Source organism: Thalassophryne amazonica, chromosome 16 (assembly GCF_902500255.1).
Source record: "Thalassophryne amazonica chromosome 16, fThaAma1.1, whole genome shotgun sequence".
NCBI lineage: Eukaryota > Metazoa > Chordata > Actinopteri > Batrachoidiformes > Batrachoididae > Thalassophryne > Thalassophryne amazonica.
The window spans coordinates 82,917,050-82,935,628 of record NC_047118.1 but is presented as its reverse complement, the minus strand read 5'-3'; the positions used below and the strand labels follow the sequence as shown (position 1 = coordinate 82,935,628).

General features: G+C 37.9%; 1 long non-coding RNA gene across 1 annotated transcript; it reads right to left on the bottom strand.

Moving 5' to 3' along the window:
• Positions 1–203: 203 nt before the first annotated feature.
• On the bottom strand, positions 204–3,039 carry LOC117528408. Its single transcript, XR_004565760.1, has 3 exons — positions 2,966–3,039; positions 338–339; positions 204–216 (listed from the first exon to the last, which is right to left on the bottom strand). It is a non-coding gene; the product is annotated as an uncharacterized LOC117528408 (long non-coding RNA).
• Positions 3,040–18,579: the final 15,540 nt, after the last annotated feature.

The window sequence follows — 18,579 nt, the reverse complement described above, 5'->3', positions numbered from 1 at the left end:
ACCCGGTCATTACAGGAGGCAGGTCCCGATTCAAGGTCAGGCGTTTAATCAAGGAAATACGTAAGCCTAATTGGTAGATCATTTAGTGCTGCCTGACTGTAACTAATCTGTTTCATCCATATAACATATTTCAATTATAACAGACAAAATTCGCTGGGCCACTTGAATCCATAATATGGGAGTTTTACTGGATATGTGTTACACCTTTAAAAAACCCTGAACTGTCTGTGTCCAGCGTGGGCTGACCACCGGACCGTAGCAGCTGTGAGTATCTGGACGAGGAGAGATGTTTGTGGAGAGTTTTTAAAAAAAGGACGTCTGAGACTACTAGTAGTACTACTAGTACTGCAAAAATGTCTTGCACAAAGTTTTGCTTTAGACTAACAGAGAAGGCAAACTCTGATGTGCCATACCTTTAACCACTGCACAATACAATCAGGGTGGAATTCATGGTGACATGGTAAAGTCGTCAGTTCCTCGGCTTCCACATAGTCCATCAGACAGATCCGACAACTGTGAATCAAAGGACAAGATTAAGACATGTCGAGTTTGCAGGAAACAAACATTTTACATTTGATCATTTGTGACCAAACAGTTCAACAGTAGAATAATGTTCCACATTAAAGGTCATAAGTCAAAGGTCAGCCATTAAAACATGTACGGTTTTGAATATTTTGATCAGATTAGATGAACTGACCTGGTGTTTACGTTGCTGTCGGCGACCTTGAATGTCTTGGTGGGAAGCACAAGCGTTACAGTTTCCTGCTCACTGGAGGAACTGGCCACAGGGTGGTTGATTGGCCCCGCCTCCTGTCGGAAAATGTGACAGGTTGTTTTAATCAAACATTAAATAAAGGCTTCCAGAATAATTCAGGACATGTTGTTGTTCCTGTTGTTTGTTATCTTTTAAATACATACCATATTTAGTCTAATGTACGCCCCGGGGATGTGAAATTTTCATGTTGGGGCATTTATTGATGATTGTTTGCATATGTGTGCACAGTGCAGTCTTACAGTACATACGTACATGCATACTGCATGCAAGAGAAGCAGTGTAGACTTGGAATTAATGTTTTTTTCTGCATGCAGTAGTTGCTGCACAATTTCATAAAATGGCTCAGCGCAAACGTTTTCACTTGGCAGCGTTCAAGCTAAAAGTTGTGAAAGAAGCAGAAGAGAAAGGGAAGCACCATGCCGCTTGGATTTCCTAGTCGATAGGAAACGTATCTGGGAGTGGTGTAGGAACAAGAATAAGCTTGCAATCCTGGCCAAAACAGCAAAACGGGTGCCTGGTTGGGGGGACAGCAGCATGACAGGGAAGGGTCTGAAACATAAGGCACTGTGGCTGCATAAGCATCATGGAAACCAGAACAGACTTGATGAGATTTCGTGGCAATAAGGTCAGACTATTTAATTTTCATTTTACGGGGTTCTGGAATTCACAATTTCACTACATGCACACACACACACACACACACACACACACACACACACACACACACACACACACACACACACACACACACACACTCATCTTCAACCACTTTGTCCAATTAAGGGTCGCAGGGAGCTGGAGCCTATCCAGCAGTCATAGAGCACGAGGCGGGGTGCAGCCAGGACAAGACGCCAGTCTATCACAGGACCATCACTACATGCAATGTGACTAAAAAAATGAAGGGGTAGGGGGGGCATTTATGAGAGGGGGAGCGTTTATTAGAGTAAATACAGTCGACTTGTATGAGTGGGGAAGAACTCCCAAATCACAAGAGATTATTATCAAACAGACATCTTACTTGAACCCCACAATATTTATTTCAATGCTTTCCTGAGAAGCATTTTAACCCGTCACTCAGCACTAACATTCAAACTCAAACATGATGAGTTCTCCTTTTAAATTATAAAACCATGTCAGGATTTTGGTTTAAATATTTTCTTTCAATTTGTTTTTTGTTTTTTTGTTTTTTAACTACAGTATGTGATTAAATCTTTTTCTGGTGACATGCAGCAATACTGACTTTCACATACTGATACAGATCCAGCAGTATGACACGATTGGAACCACAGCTGTTTGGTGATTTAGTAGAAATCATAAATAATACTGCTGCACACAAAATGCTGAAACATTGTCATTTTTCTCTCCCCGGTATGAGATACATGGGGTTATAGTGATCAGCATGTCTACCTGTCTGTCTGTCCGTTTTCCCTTATTAGCACAAGATCTCAAGAACCAGTTGACCAGTTTCATTCATATTTAGCATAAACGTGTACTTGAGTGATCACCAACACTTTGTGTTACTAATTTGTGGGGTTGTGTCATCTCCTGATGACACAAGTGTCAACACATTTTCAGGCACTTGAACAAATGTTGCACCAACTTATTTGCTGTGTGTATGTTGTCCTCCTCACCTCCATGAATTGTCCTCCATTGCCAAGAAGGACCCACAGCATTTCAAACACTGTAAAAACAGAAACTGCACTATTAGGTTGGAAAACAATGTACTTTAACTGAGTTGTTTTTAACGTAGAATACTTTCACAAAGTATAAACTACCAACATGACTTGAGTGGACCTAATCTTGAATGTCAGTGAAGAGGTTTTACTCAGTCTGTGTGTTTTTATTAATTTTTTTCTTTCACAATCAGAAAGAAGTAACGTATGAACCAGCTGTACAGACCATGCATCTATTTTGTCTTTGAAATTCAGGGTGGTTTGGTAATATGGACATATGGAGTTGACATTTCAATATCTGAACATGTTTTTCAATACCTATATTGATCAAAAGTGAATCACAGCATCTCTTGCATACCAACATGTGACATGGTAAATAAGATTTATTTTTAGTAACGGTTCAGATGGCAGTCACAGGTGATCCACACATAGTGGTCTTTGTGACCAAACAAGATCAATTTGACAAATGAAAAGATACTTTTTGACATGCATACGAGTAAAATAATCAACAATATACTTTAAGGATACAACTTTTTTGCAACTCCATAGTCCTGTATCATATTCTGATGAGCTTTTACTAGAAAACAATGAAAATTAATGTTTTTTTAATCAAAAAAGTTCACTCACGATAAACTTTTAAATTTATATACTCGGTTGCATTTGGGTGGATTTCTAAAAACTAGAACCCTGGCTGAATAATAAACAAAAGAGGGAAAAAGCATGATGACTCAACAATACAATCGAATCACCACTGAATCTTACAAATGCTAAGAATTTATTGAAAGCCAAGAGCGCGATGCAACCTTGTCTATGTTCAGACAGGTGTTGCATAAGAGAACAAACATGGGTTAATGGGTGAACCTATTTAAAGAAAGCCCCAATGTGAGTTCAGTTTAGTTACATACACATAAAAAGCTCATCTACATATGATACAGGAAATCGTAGGGCTGGTAGTCAGAAAATCAGTTGGGTTTCAGTAGAAAAACCTCTAAACAATAACAGTGAAAAGAAGAAAATGTGTTCAGCTTTATTTAAAATAGAATTCAAAAATAAAATAAACACCACTCTGAATGAATAGCATGTGTCATATGAACATGTACTTATGTCAACACTGCAAGCAGAAGAACTGCACAGAAGACTACAACAAACCATGAAGAACATCTACATTAGCCAACAAAACATATCCTGTAACACCTTTTCTATGACATTATTACTGTAAATTGTTGCACAGTGTTCAGGGGCACTCCAGTAAAAAGTATGGAATCCCCCCCAAAAAAGACATTTTCTGACTCCCGGGCGGACCTCGTTTTGGAGTTGTATCCACATGCACCAGAGATAACGGAACATTGAACAAAAACCTCAGTGTGTTTAGCGGATTTTCTCAAAATCCAATAACAGCCTTAATCCAAATGTTGCATTCTAAGTCATTGTGTCCCCGTCCAAATTTGATATTGTTCTTGATAAATAACTCAGGAATTAGTCAATTTTAAACTAGTTAATGACTGTTTTTCTCTCACTGCTGGTTTAAATGCTTTTCTCATCCACACAGAATCTGCTGGTTGTCGTGTCAAATGTTCTGCACTGTGTTGCAACATTAATGTGTGGAAGACTTACTAGGCGGTTGTAAAATCAGGCCGCCCTGCCAGAGCTCCCTCTCTTCATCAGACAACTGCGCCTCAAACTGCAGAGGAAAACACAAGTCAAAATCACATGCTGTCGTGTGAACATCTCCTTCATCAACGACTGATGTTCAGGCTCACGTGTAAAGAGAAATAATGCTGTAAATGCTAAGCTAGCTCCAGCTAGACGAAAACAAAAGACCCCTTCAACACTTGCATTCAAAAGTACGAGAAGCTTATAGCAGGTTGTTTGTGTTCATGCACCGCCAACATAGCGACGCGCCTGGCTGGGCACAACAAGCCGCGACGCCATTTTGAATCTATGTTTACGTACTTGAAGTAATGCCACGGCCGAGAAACAGATGATTAAAAGCATCAAAGGGTATTTAAAAGATAGGAATTATTCGACCACAGGTTACAGAAAGCAGGAGCTGTTAGATTTAGTGGAGAGAGCGGATGAGATTGGCCTGCTGGCGAGAGAAGACAGCGATCAGGAACGGGAATACGAGTGACGTAGAACTGTTGTCCACAATGCTGGTTTACTCCTCCAACCTGCATCATCAGTTATTCCAGATGTCCAACAGTTAGAACCAGGCATGTCTACAATCTTATTCTTACTAAAGATTTATCAAATTATAAGCGTAATCTGTCATTTCTGCGGCAGAAATGTCCCACAGCAATGACCCAGACATCTGAGTTCTGGATAGTCAAAAACTGCAGAGTCTTAATTTTACATCCGGGTCTCACAAAACCTGCGCATGTGCACAAGCAACCTGCCGTAGCGCTCAGAGTATCTTTGAATGAGATTATTTGATGAACGCGGCGGCTGCTCGGTAACACCAATGGTCCAGGCACATGAACAAACACATGATGTAGCACGGCGGCAACGTACGAAACAGTTTGCAAGTGGAAATGAGAGACTTCTGCAGTTCTTCAGGAGCTTTACATGTTTCAAGAACAAAATACACAAAATACAACCGGCCTTACAGGACACATATTTAGTGAAATTTGGGCCGACTATTTTCATACATCAATATATTACAGATATTTTTATTGGGTTGCAACATTCATGCTGAACTAAGACCGTAAGAGTCTTTTTACCGAGTCATAAATTCGTTAAGCTGTCACAAAGTAACTAGAGATGTTTGCTAACAGACCGGCAGATAAAATTAGTACTTTGGACGTGGCATCACAAGTGGTGCACTTTATGTACCTTGACACAGAAATGTTAGGAAATGGAAGTGACATATGGACTAAAAAGTGTACAGGGGTCTAAATGTCCAGCAAAGCCAAGCTCGTTAACTACGACATCAGCAAAAGACAAAAGACTCAAATATAGACTATATCAAGAGACTTTTTATAACATTCAAAAGATACATGTTGTTTTGTCACACAGCCTTGAAGGGACACTACAATAGAGATTCTGCTTTGAACTACAAAACAACTCAACCGTCACATCATCACGCTTCATGAGTCGGATCTGGTTCTGGAGGTTGTGCTGAACAGCCATAAAACTGAATAAAAAACAAAACTTTCTGCCATTTGTAGATTGATTTCTTATTTGTAAATGATTGAACTGATCCTGAATTAAAACTGAAAAATTGAAATAATGGACAAAAACAGTCTTACGCTTATGAGACGTTGCTGCAGTCGGACTGGGAGGGACTGAAATCCGTCTTGATCAGCAACACTCGGCCAGACGGTCGTCTCTGCTGCTCCAACAGAACACAAGATCATTGTGAATAAAAGAACAATATGAAGAAAGTGGTCAAAGGAAATCTGAGACAGATTCACATCTCCACCATCATTTGTTACATTCTCTCAGCCACATCTTTCCACAAAAGCTGGGGCTCAGTCTTGAGCACGTATGACACATGGGCTGAAGCCACAGACTGTATATATACTGGACAAAGTCTACAAGACATCATCTACTGGTTTTGACACAAATTTGGCTTCTCAAGAAATAATTCAACAATTAGCATATTGTTAATAGCAGATGATTAGTTTTCTGTCAGTTATTTGCTCAGTGTTTCAGCTGCACATTTTAACACGGGCTTAAACTTTGACAGAAAGATGTCTGTAAATGAATTGATTTATTTTCTATGTCAGCGTATAGAGCTCTCACCCTGTTGTGCTTAATATGGTCTAGACTTTAAATATTCACACCATCTCAATCAGAATTTGATCACACTTTGATCCTTTGGGATTCTGGCTGTGATTGTCATTTGCACCTTGAGCCGTCACTGCACCAGTTATACAGCCTGACACCTACTACGTGTGTATGTCAGGTGTGTACCACAGGGAGCACACCTGGAACCTCACGTTTCTGTAGAACCTCATGGAAAATTTTATAATTAAATTTTAAACCTGATAAAAATCTGTTTCTCTCAAACAAAGCAGAAAAGATCTAAGTCATTGTGTCCCACTCCAAATCTGATTTTTTTTTTTTTTTTTTTTACAACTGATTCAGCAATTAGCAAATTTTAAGCTAGCTGATAATTGTTTTTCTTTCCCTGCTGGTTTAAATGCTTTTCTCATCCCAACACAATCCACTAATCATCGTGTCAGATGTTCAGTACTGTGTTTCAACATTAATGTGTGGACGTCTTACCAGCTTCTTCTTCTAACGGAACGTCCACCAAGGACGCCACCGCGGAGTCAGACGGCAGCTGCACAGAAAAACACAAGTTAAAATCACATGCTGTCACATCAACATCACCTTCATCAATGACTGATGTTCAGGCTCACGTGTAAATTGAAATAGTGTTGTAAAGACTAAGCTAGCTCCAGCTAGGCTAAAACAAAAGACCACCAACGGCGCAGTAACATGAACAAACTCATGATGTAGCACGGCGGAAACGTACGAAACAGTTTGCAAGTGGAATCCAGCGAGACTTCTGCAGTTCTTCTGTGATGGGGGTTTAACCTGTTTCATGGGGAGTTGAGAGTCCTTGTTTATGGGGTGCAGGTTTTACAACTACCACCAAAAATAACAGCTAAGAAACCGGTTAAGTCTGGAGCACAGCGATACCAAACTCAATGACTGCCTCACAACTTATTTCTTCATGCTGTCATTGGTGTGTGAGTCATTCAGTGTGTGTGCTGTGACCAAGAACCGTGTCTTCAAGAGTCTTTTAACACCCGAGTATCAACCTCCAAACTCTTCATGCCCGTGACAGCAGTCTGTCTTAAAACTTTGACATGTTCATTAAAATGAATACATTAAAGATTTACTAAAACTAAAATATAGACGATATCAATAGACTTTTTATAACATTCAAAAGATACATATTGTTTTGTCACACAGCCTTGAAGGGACACTAAAATACTGATTCTGCTTTGAACCACAAAACAACTCTTAACTGTCACATCATCAAGCTTCATGAGTCGGATCTGGTTCTGGAGGTGTTGCTTAACAGCCATAAAACTAAATAAAAATTTATACTTTCTGCCATTTGTAGATTGATTTCTTATTTGTAAATTATTGAACTGATCTTGAATTGAAATGGAAAAATTGAAGTAAAGGACAAAAACAGTCTGACCTGTATGTCGTCTTCCTGCAGTTGGTCTGGCAGGAGCTGATCAACATTTTCACCAGGCCTGACGGTCGTCTCTGCTGCTCCAAAAGAACGAAAGATAATTGTTAATAAAACAAAAAAAAAAAAAAGAAGAAAGAGATCAAAAGAAAAGTGACTTAAATTCACATAACCACCATCTTTCCACAGAATTTAGGGCTCAGTCTTGACCAAGTATTGCACATCGGTTAAAGCAATAGACTGTGTGTGTGTGTGTGTGTGTGTGTGTGTGTGTGTGTGTGTGTGTGTGTGTGTGTGTGTGTGTGTGTGTGTGTGTGTGTGTGTGTGTGTGTGTGTGTGTGTGTGTGTGTGTGTGTGAAAGGGTGAATGTGAGGCATTATTGCCATCTATTCATTAATCACATAAACATGTCAATAATATTTTTCAGATCATTTAAAATGATAATGACATATTTTGAGATGATAAAAACAAATCAGGGAGAATTGAAGTGATCCAGTTGTAGCTGGTAGACTTTCTACAAACCTGATGATGTGCTTGGTGTCTCCTCTGTCTGACTCTCCAGGAGTTCTGATGATGAGGAGGTTGAGGTTGAGGAACCATCATGTTGGTCTGCTGCTCCTCCTGCAGTCCTCCTCTTTTTTGACTCCTGTGTCACCTGAAGTCAGAAAGATACAGCAGTCAACCTGTGCACCCCCCCAGTAAACAGTGATTATTGTGAGAACAGGACGGTCATTTACAGCATCAACGGGGTCTTCAGAGTCACTGCTTCTTCTTCTTCTTCTTCCAGACTGAGGGCTGCAGCAAACAAACACCGTAACAGTTTTCCATGAAATCAACCAACAAAAACTTGCTCTTGTAACAAATCCAAACACTGGTTAATACCTGGATCTTTCTGGCTGGGTGTGGCTCATATCTTCTGGACTCTCTGCTTCAGACTGATCTGAAGTTCTGTCCATCAGTTGGTTCTGAATGACATAAAGACAAAAGTTGTCACGGTTAAATCCCAAACCACAGACTCAGACAACTGACTTTAGTTTTCTTAGTGAATGCGGAACAGAAACGGTGACCAATAAAAATGATTCTGTCACAATGAACATGAAATACACGATTGTGATCACTGACAGCAATATGAAAGTACCATCGTAACACTTCAGTCGTCCACAGTAATTAATGCACACACACATATTTGTGTCACTGTTTCCAAATGTGTGTGTGTGGGGGGGGGGGGGGGGGGGGGGGGCTGTTTCAGGTCAGTAACTTTAGTTAAGTTGATATCACTTTTAAAAAAATCTATGCAAATTGAATTTGAGTTTGAGTATTTGGCTGTTAATAGGGAAGTGTGGGGGGAGCTGCTTGGTCTCCTGCCAGAGTGACTCGGCTCCAGATAAGCGGCAGAACAAGAATGAATGAATGAATCATGTGTGATTTATAATGAACCATTGAAATAATGGACATACAGTAAATGGCCTCACATTTGTGTTTTGTTCTTCCAGCGGGAGCAGGAACTGAGGTCGGTTCTGCTGATCAGCACCGGAGTCGACAGCTGCTTGTGCTGCTTTGACAGAACAAATGAGAATTGTTAAGAATGACAAAAAAGTAAAACCAATCTCGAATTTTAATAGCAAAAAACCAAACAACCAACCAAAGAGAAAAAGTAAAACAAATCAATAAAGTAGAGTTGAAAAAAATAAATCCCATTCTTGTTTAATAGCACAAAAGTGTAAATAATTTTAAATATGACAGTGAACAGTGTACAGTGAACCCATATGTTTGCTTCAATAATCACTAATTCACTCACTGAAAACTTAAATGTGACACAGTTAAACTTTTCTTTCCTGAAAAACAGACGTAAACAGCTGAAAATTTAATATTCATTCATTTTCTATATCCGCTTTTAACAGTCAAGTGTCAAGGGTCACAGGGTGTGGTGTGTCGGGGGGGCTGGAGCTGCCTTAATGCAATATGTCACTTTGACTTGTTGGATTAGTGCACACGCTCCAACAGGAACAAATGTATGATTTTAGGATTTCCAAATGTTTTTGACCATTAGACTTTATTTAAATGATTTAAATTTCCCAGAAATTAATTTAGTGGAAGATACATGAGACGATGATGATTTTATATATACATACAGATATTAATTGGACCCTTAATTTTACTAAGCGGTTGAAGATGATAGATAGATAGATAGATAGATAGATAGATAGATAGATAGATAGATAGATAGATAGATAGATAGATAGATAGATAGATAGATAGATAGATAGATAGATAGATAGATAGATAGATAGATAGATAGATAGATAGATAGATAGATAGATAGATAGATAGATAGATAGATAGATAGATAGATAGATAGATAAAACTTGTATAAACTTTGATTAAAGAATGATCATTTTTAGAACTGAGTTTTTGTCACAGTCAGATATGAGTAATTAAGAATAGAAGGGGAAGAAATGTGTCAAAGTACTCAAATAAATAAAGGAAATAAATCAAACAGCTCATCATGGCAGACATACAGATTAGGAGGGATGAAGGTTCCTTTAAACTGGAGAACAAAAAGAAGGAAATGAGAGAATCAGCTCAGTTTTTACTGGAAATTGTTGCCGTTCTAATAACTTTCGAGTGGTAAGATGTTTGTCCGGAGTGTGTTTGGGCCAATGAGCGATCCAGCTCTGAAAATAAATCCAGATCAGTGAGGGAGAAGCTGGATTTCAGTTTTTGGACGGAGAGAGAGAAGACGGAATAAAGGGGTACCAGCGCCCCCTGTCGACCGCGAGTGTGAAATGACAGTGGTGGTTACTCACAGAAAACAGTTTCCACAGACACTCTGAGAAATTTGTGACCAAATGTATCCACTAAAACCCAGTGCTTCAACCGTTCTGCTCCAACTGCTTTGTTTCGTTTAGTTAATTCTGCCAAACGCTCCGCAGTCACAAAGCCAACGGCTGCTCTATGACGTCACCACTATGACGTCACTTAGTGCGTTCTTTATTCTTTTTTGTCATTACTGCTTTTTAATTTTATTAAAACAAGATGTAACAAAAGAGCAAAAAAAAGATACAACAGTAAAAAAAAATGATAAACACACCTTCAAAAACAAACTGCATCATTTTTTCATTGAGTCAAATATAATGGTGATGAAAAAATAAATAAATAAACAAAAACTAAACAATTAAAGAATTCGTAAATAAATAAATTTAAACAAATACAGAAATAAGTAAAAGACTGAAAAAAATAAACAGAGAGTAAATAATAATACATAAAAGATAAAGAGATATAAGGAGCCACAGTAAGTAGTATTCAGAAACAAACATTCAGAATATAACAGCTTGGGCAGTTTTAACCTTTTTCTTACATTTCAATCACAGAAAATTTCACTTTTTTAGTGAGGGCCAAGATGGGGGGACTTTGACAAGCTAAATTTATGTATATAAAATTTGGTTATTATAAGAATATTATTGAGGACTACAGATGGAAAGTAGCTTTTAGCTAAATCTGGCATATTTACACTAAAGCATGAAAAATACAAAGTGTTCATTAATGTGCATTGTCCTCATCAATAAACAATAAAATAAAATAAATAAAAAAATCACCAAAAACTCACCATGTTTATTTTCCAGGAAAATACCAATTTGTGTGGCTTTATAAGCAAAGGAGTCTCTGTTCATAGAACTGGAGGTCATTGGTGTACCGATTTCCACTAGTTTTGTAATGTGTTACATTCAAAGAAGGCCTGCTCTGTTGTCTCCCTGTTGTCTTTGCATAGGTAACAATTACCTACATCAAATTTAAATCTTATTCGTATGAACTCATTAGATAAATTTCATTTAGTATTTTGAAGTGTTTGTCTTTATACTTTGGAGGGATTGGAAATTGAAGGAATTTAGGTCTAATAGATGTAATTTAGTTTTTCTTACAGCCACTGAGATTTGGAATCTTCCTTATTGAGCCAGGATACATTAAATAAATAAAGTAATACCTTAAGAATGAATTATTACAGTTTTATGTAAAAAAAAAAAAAAAACCTACATCATTGATATTTAATTTGGTCACGTTTCTGCAAAGCTTTTGTCAAAATTGCTTCAAATTAAATTAAATCAGTTATATAAATCAGACCATTTATCTCATGAAAGAATAAATTAGCATTTTGTTTAGAATTAGAGGATGTATATAAGATACTATAAAAAATCAAAATCTCCTAAGCATTCTTTCCCATTAATTATAAGACTGTAAATTGTATTTGTTTTTTCTTGTCTAAGTCTTTCTAAATGACTAAAATATGTGTTTTTTTTTCTCCCTCTTCAATCCACTTTGTTCTGGGTCTAATGCTCCCTGACCTTTATTAATATAAAACTCATCTAGTTGAGATTGCAAGCTGTTGTCCTCATCACTCCAATTTACTTTACTGTAGTACACCAGTAGTTCTTTAATCAAGTATGCGTCCTTTGGTCTTCTTTCTTCATTCAATTTTTTACTCAAGGTTATAGAATATTTTCTGATAGTAAATTTGAGATACTCCCATTTTTGAACTGGGGAAGATAAATTTTCATCTTTTCATATTTTCAATTTTCATCAAGTGGGGGTCTGGCATTATTTATAAGTCTGGCTGCAGACTGAAAGAAGCTGTTTTTGTGTCTTGAGGTTTTAATCCTGATGGACTTCAGCCGTCTGCCAGAGGGGAAGGGAACAAAAAGTTTGTCCTGGGTGAGAGGGATCGACTACTATATCTTCCCTGCTCGCCTCAGTGTCCTGGAGGTATACAGGTCCTGAAGGGATGGCAGATTGCAGTCGATCACCCTCTCTGCTGTGTAGATGATACACTGCAGTCTGCTCCTGTCTTTAGCAGTGCTAGCAGCGTACCAGACGGTGATGGAGGAGGAGATGATGGACCCAATGATGGCAGTGTAGAACTTCATCATCATTGTTTTTGGCAGGTTGAACTTCTTTAGCTGCCGCAGAAAGCACAACCTCTGCTGTGCTCTCTTGATGAGAGAGCTGACGTTCAGCTCCCACTTGAGGTCCTGGATGATGAAGATCCACAGGTGGAAGGACTCCACAATGGGGACTCTGGAGTCACACAGGGTGATGGGGTTGGCCAGGACTGGGCTCTTCCTGAAGTCAACAACCATCTCCACTGTCTTGAGGGCATTAAGCTCCAGATTGTTCTGTTTGCACCAGAACACCAGGTGATTGATCTCCCGTCTGTAGACAGACTCGCCCCCATCAGAGTGGGTTGTATCGTCCACAAACTTCAGGAACTACAGACTGGTGGCTGGAGGTGCAGCTGTTGGTGTCCAGGGAGAAGAGTAGACGGGAAATAACCCACCCTTGGGGGGATATGGTACTGATGGACCATGTGTTGGAGACATGCTCCCCCCCTCCAGCTTCACGTAGTGCCTTCTGTTGGACAGGAAGTCAGTAATCCACCTGCAGGTGGCGTCGGGCACGCCAAGCTGAGAGAGCTTGTCCTGCAGCAGGGCCGGGATGATCATGTTGAAAGCAGAGCTGAAGACCACAAACAGAATCTTGGTGTAGGTTCCTGGGGAGTCCAGATACTGGAGGATGAAGTGGAGATTGAGATTGAAAAGTCAGTCATGCAGCTTTGGAACGTGATGTGACTCTATGATACGTGACCAAATAGTCATCAGAGATCAAGATAAAGGAGTCAGAATGCACCTGATAAACGCATCCGAGCTCACGCGAGAAAAGAACATTAAAATGTGTCAAGCGTCGTCGGCACAGTTAAAGACTTTTTTTGTACAGAGAAAGAGGCTGCACAGATGATTCAGTGCAAAAGGCAGAGAAAAAAGCCTCAGCAAAAGGAAAGGAAACGAGGCAGAAGAAGGATATTAAAGGCTGTGAGAGGTGTGGAGGCAAACATGCACCCAAACAGCATCCAGGGTTTGGAAAAAACTGCAGGAAATGTAACACAAACAGAAAGATCCAAAAGACGAATTGTGAAAGCAAAGAGATCGATTGAGGATATGTAAAGGAAGAAGATAAGGAGAAAGGTGTTCAAAGTTATTGTACAAGGTTACAAGATAAAGGTTCTGTTAACACAAGAAATGTTTAATGACAAAGAGTGTGTAAAACCTGCATAAGCAGTGATTTGATGTTATGGTGAATAATGTATTTGAACACTTCAACATCCTGGTTAACATTTATTCTCCTTTATTTGAAAACGGGAAATGTACAGATGGTGATTCATGTCTTATTCTGGAGGGGGCCGGAATTAAAGCGGTTCTGACTACACAACTCAGTGTGGTATGTTCACAACGAAACACTTTGGACTTTTTTTATTCTTTAAGAATTCATGCTGCCTTAAAAATCCTCTAAAGGTCAGAGATTCTGACCTCTTGCTCTGTAAAAATGTCTTGAATGCTGTCTTCTGCCAAATTTTCACTCATAAACTCAACAATGTTACTAATGTTGAAAATGCATCTTTAAAATTAATCTTTAAGACGACGTTACTGCTGTATGTTATACAGTCATATTCTATGTACAATTAGCTGTTTTCAGCACCACACGTCAACAAACCGTTAGTCTGTGATACGGTAAATAACTCATCTATATAACATTTTATCTCATGAATGCACTTTTTCTGTTTGTACATTTTTTAATGTCTGGTCTTTCTGAGGGTTCTGAAAGCAGCAGCATCATCATGTAAAACTTTGTGTTGAACTCCAGTATTTCTATTTAACTCGCGACACTGTGGCGGGATGAATTAGACTCTGACGAGGTGCCACAGGTTCATCATGAACATAAAGTACTTCTACACTTTAAAAGATGAGCAAGATTCTGCACAAAGCATGTGTGTCACACACACACACACACACACACACACACACACACACATGAGCAACATGAGTGAGTTCTGAGTTTTGTACTGCATCACTTGAGTGTGTCACTTGTGAATATACAGTGGGGTAAAAAAGTATTTAGTCAGCCTCTGATTGTGCAAGTTCTCCTACTTAGAAAGATGAGAGAGGTCTGTAATTATCATACACTCAACAAAAATATAAACGCAACACTTTTGGTTTTGCTCCCATTTTGTATGAGATGAACTTGTGGGCAGTCTAAGGCACACCTGTGCACTAATCATGGTGTCTAATCAGCATCTTGATATGGCACACCTGTGAGGTGGGATGGATTATCTCAGCAAAGAAGAAGTGCTCACTATCACAGATTTAGACTGGTTTGTGAACAATATTTGAGGGAAATGATGATATTGTGTATGTGGAAAAAGTTTTAGATCTTTGAGTTCATCTCATACAAAATGGGAGCAAAACCAAAAGTGTTGCGTTTATATTTTTGTTGAGTGTATATGTATATATATATATATATATATATATATATATATATATATATATATATATATATATATATATATATATATATATATATAATATATATATATATATATATATATATATATATATATATAATTTATTGATTAATCAAATACAAACAAAATGGGTATGATACAAAATCGTGAAACATCTTTACACATAAAAAATAAGAGAACAGAAGGGGATTATTGTAAATTAATTATATACAAGAAAATAAAAGAATAAAATAATTTTATGATAAAAGAAGCTAATCTTGGGGCATTATTGGGATCAATCAAAGATAGATCAATAAAACATCCCTGGCTGAGGAGCTGAATGGTCGTGTTCTGTCCACTTCGTCCTCACACAGCAGCTGATGTTTCTTTTGGAGACTTTTGTGACTCAGGAATGAGTGAAAGCTGAGGTTTGTTTGTTTGTTTGTTTGTTTGTTTATTGAAACTGCAGAGCAGCAGGACCTCGCCTGTTACTGGTTGTAAATAATGTGAATTTGATCTATCTAAACCACCGTAGGGGTGAATAGCGCCACCTGGTGTATAGGAATGTGGTCACGAGCTCTGCATCAATCCTTTTTCATTATCTGGAATCAATTTGCCGTGACGTGATGTGCAGGGTAACCAATCAGGTGTTAGAAACCCGCCCACTGACTTTGATGGCTGAATTTGACAGATAAAATTAATTCATGATGCACCGCAACGCAAGAACCATGAAATAATTAATTAAATAGTGAAATAATTATATATGTTTTTGACCATGCAATAATTAAATCCTGAAATAATTATTTATGAATTTAACTCCAACTTTAATTAATTAATGGCACATTTAAGTAATTTTTAAATGATGTATTTATTTATTTAAGTTTGGCACGTTTACTCCTCCAATTTACATTAATTAATGACACATTTAATAAATTAATGATTCATTTAAGTAATTATTTAATGATGTATTATTTAACTAATGATACAGTTAATTAATAAATGACTCATTTAAGTAATTATTTAATGATGTATTATTTAATTAATGATGTATTTAATTAATTAATGACACATTTAAGTATGAATGAATGAATGAATGAATGAATGAATGAAAACTGTTTATTTCGAACATTTGATACAACAACAATTACAAGATAGATCAGTAAAGACAACAACAAAAAAGTTCCTACTGTGTACCCAACATGTCCGAAAAGGGGTAGGGTGAAGCATCAGCTTATTTATCCCTACCCCTTCTTCCCCACAACCAGTGATACCCTTTGCCACATATACACATAGATTCCTACACACCTAAACCGATATCAATATATATATATATCAATATATTATATAAATATAAATAAATATATGTGCGGCGGCACAGGAAAAACACCTCCGTGTTGATAACCATTTGTAAAATCCAGGCGGCTTTTGATGGCTTTCAGTGGAGTGAGTATATGAGAAATTGTTTAACAGCAGGACATGTTCCAACTTGTCCTTAAGGCTTTCAACAGAGGTGTTTTTCCTGTGGCGGAGCGTCGCGGCGGCTGCGTCCCGACGCACGGACCCGTCCGCACGTCTTTCATTAAAAAAATCTCCTTTAACAGTGGAATATCCGGATAAAATGCTGAAACCGACTTCTTCTGAAACTTCTCTGTTCTCTCACGACGTCCTGGATCAATAGAGCCTGAAATGTGGAGGTTTTCAGCTTGAACAGGCTGACGACGCCGCCTGAGAGCGCAGCGCGACGTCTCGCACCGTGAAAAGTCCTTAAAGCGACAGAATCACCTCAAAATCTCTCATCAGCCGTTAAAATTTTCACTGAAAACCATCTTAATTTTTCGAACCGTGTCCACTTCGATGTGTCTCACAGGTTTAGAAAAAATTTTGATCAAACAACGCGCCAGTCTCTCAGCAACTTCTCAGACAAAGGAATTCCGACGAGGGGCTGGACGACTCTTCCCACAAGGAGTGCTCACAGGCGAATGACGTCACCGACAGGCGTGGAAAAACTCACGCACGAGCACGAGGGTTCAAGCATGTCTGACGTAAAAACATATGAATGAAATCCATATAGTTTTTGAAAAAAATAAAAAGGACCGTAACTTTATTGACAGCCCTCGTATTATTTAACTAATGATATAGTTAATTAATTAATGACACATTTAAGTAATTATTTAATGATGTACATTTAACGATTGATCTGCTGTGGCGACCCCTAACGGGAACAGCCGAAAGACAAAGAAGAATATAATGATTTATTTAATTAATTAATGACACATTTAAGTAATTATTAAATTAATTAATGACACATTTAAGTAATTATTTAATGACGTATTTATTTATTTAATTTTGACACTCTTATTCCTCCATATGTTTGTTTGTTTGTTTGTTTGTTTTTGGTTGCCATGGGTGACACCTGCCGTAAAATCGCTCTGACGTCATCTTTCACTCAGCAACGGTTAACACTTAGTTCACAGAACTAGTTAGCAGTTGGATGCTCTTGGAACAACACTAATAACTGGACATCTTGACGTGTTTGCAGCAAAATAAGACTTTCTCCAGTTGGATTTTTACAATCTTCAGAGCAGCTGACTTGTTTACGGGTTTGTAATGACTTTTATTAGTCGACGTCTTTCTCTGAGTTTTTTTGTAACTTGACGCTGTCTGTGGGTCTGTTCATGTAAAGACAGAGACAGACAGACAGACAGACAGACAGGGGACATTTATTCAGATACTGTAACTGTCTGCTGGTTAAAATGTGTTGAATTGAGCAGGATTTTAGACATTAGATTTAAAACAAAAAAATGGAAAGGATTTGTCACATAATTGATCTGTTTTAGATTTAAAGTCACATAGAGACATTTATAAATATGTCATGTTAAAATAATTTGGAGAAGTTAAAGTGATATTCCAGATTTACTCAAGTTTGACTTTGTTGAACATAAGGCCACGTTCTATATGTGACGTGACACAGATGATAATTTTCACTTTCTCCATCTCCAACTTTCACTTTGTCAGTTTCCTGTTTCAATTTCTTTTTTTTTTTCTTTTTTTTTTCTTCATTTATAGCAGCAAATCACAACAAAGTTGCCTCAAGGCGCTTCACACAACCCCTAGAGCAAGTACACAGACAACAGTGGTAAGGAAAGGAAATAATGAATAAAACTTTCAGCTTGTTTGTTTGTTTATCTCTGAATTTGTTTTTCCACAGATGGAAGATCTTGAACTTTTCCAGAAGACTCTCCGAGCCATCCTCCAGATGAACAAGGGGCGACTGTCACTGAGCCGACTTAAGTCAGAGTACAAGCTGCTGACTGGAGAACACATCGCCTTTAGACGCATGGGACACAGAACGCTGATGTCACTGCTCCTCAGCCTGCCCGCCATCATCCACATGGAGCAGAATCCATTTGGAGAGGTTCGTGATTTGTTTGGATCAAATGGTCAACTTGATCAGTGTCTGTCAGACACATTTCAGAAAGAAAGAACTTTTTGAAACAGGCAAATTTCTGCCAAACACACACACACACATATATATATATATATATATACATACATATATATATATATATATATATATATATATATATATATGTATGTATTTATATATATGTTAAGGATTTTATATATATATATATATGTTATCACTGTT